Here is a 1,240-nt window from a genome sequence, read left to right on the forward strand (position 1 = left end):
TCCAGGACACAATGAGAAGATCGAACCTATGGATAATAGAAGTAGATGAGAATGAAGATTTTCAACTTAAAGGGCCAGCAAATATCTTCAACAAAATGATAGAAGAAAACTTCCCAAACCTAAAGAATGACATGCCCATGAACATACAAGAAGCCTACAGAACTCCAAGCAGACTGGACCAGAAAAGGAATTCCTCCCGACACATAATAATCAGAACAACAAATGCACTAAATAAATATAGAATAGTAAAAGCAGTAAGGGAAAAAGGTCAAGTAACATATAAAGACAGGCCTATCAGAATTACACCAAACTTTTCACCAGAGATTATGAAAGCCAGAAGATCCTGGAAAAATGTTATACAGACACTAAGAGAACACAAATGCCAGCCCAGGCTACTATACCCAGGCAAAAATCTCAATTACCATAGATGGAGAAACTAAAGTATTCCATGACAAAAACAAATTCACACATTATCTTTCCATGAATCCAGCCCATCAAAGGATAATAACAGAAAAAAACCAATACAAGGATGAAATACACGTCCTAGAAAAAGCAAGAAAGTAATCCTTCAACAAACAAAAAAGAAGACAGCCACAAGAACAGAATGCCAACTTTGACAACAAAAATTAAAGGAAGTATCAATTACTTTTCCTTAATATCTCTTAATATCAATGGACTGAATTCCCCAATAAAAAGACATAGACTAACAGACTGGCTACACAAATAGGACCCAACATTTTAATGCTTACAGGAAACCAATCTCAGGGAAAAAGACAGACACAACCTCAGAGTGAAAGGCTGGAAAACAATTTTCCAAGCAAATGGTATGAAGAAACAAGCTGTAGTAGCCATTCTAATATCGAATAAAATTGACTTCCAACCCAAAATTATCAAAAAAGATAAGGAGGGGCACTTCATACTCATCAAATGTAAGATCTTCCAAGATGGACACTCAATTCTGAATATCTATGCTCTACATGCAAGGGCAGGCACATCCATTGAAGAAACTATAGTAAACCCCAAAGCATACATTGCACCTCACATAATAATAGTGGGAGACTTCAACACCCCACTCTCACCAATGGACAAATCCTGGAAATAGAAACTAAATAGAGACACATGGACACTAACAGAAGTTATGAAACAAGTGGATTTAACAGATATCTACAGAACATTTTATCCTAAAATAAAAGGATATATCTTCCTCTCAGCACCTCATGGTAAATTCTCCAAAATTGAC

Source organism: Mus caroli, chromosome 2 (assembly GCF_900094665.2).
Source record: "Mus caroli chromosome 2, CAROLI_EIJ_v1.1, whole genome shotgun sequence".
Classification (NCBI taxonomy): Eukaryota; Metazoa; Chordata; class Mammalia; order Rodentia; family Muridae; genus Mus; species Mus caroli.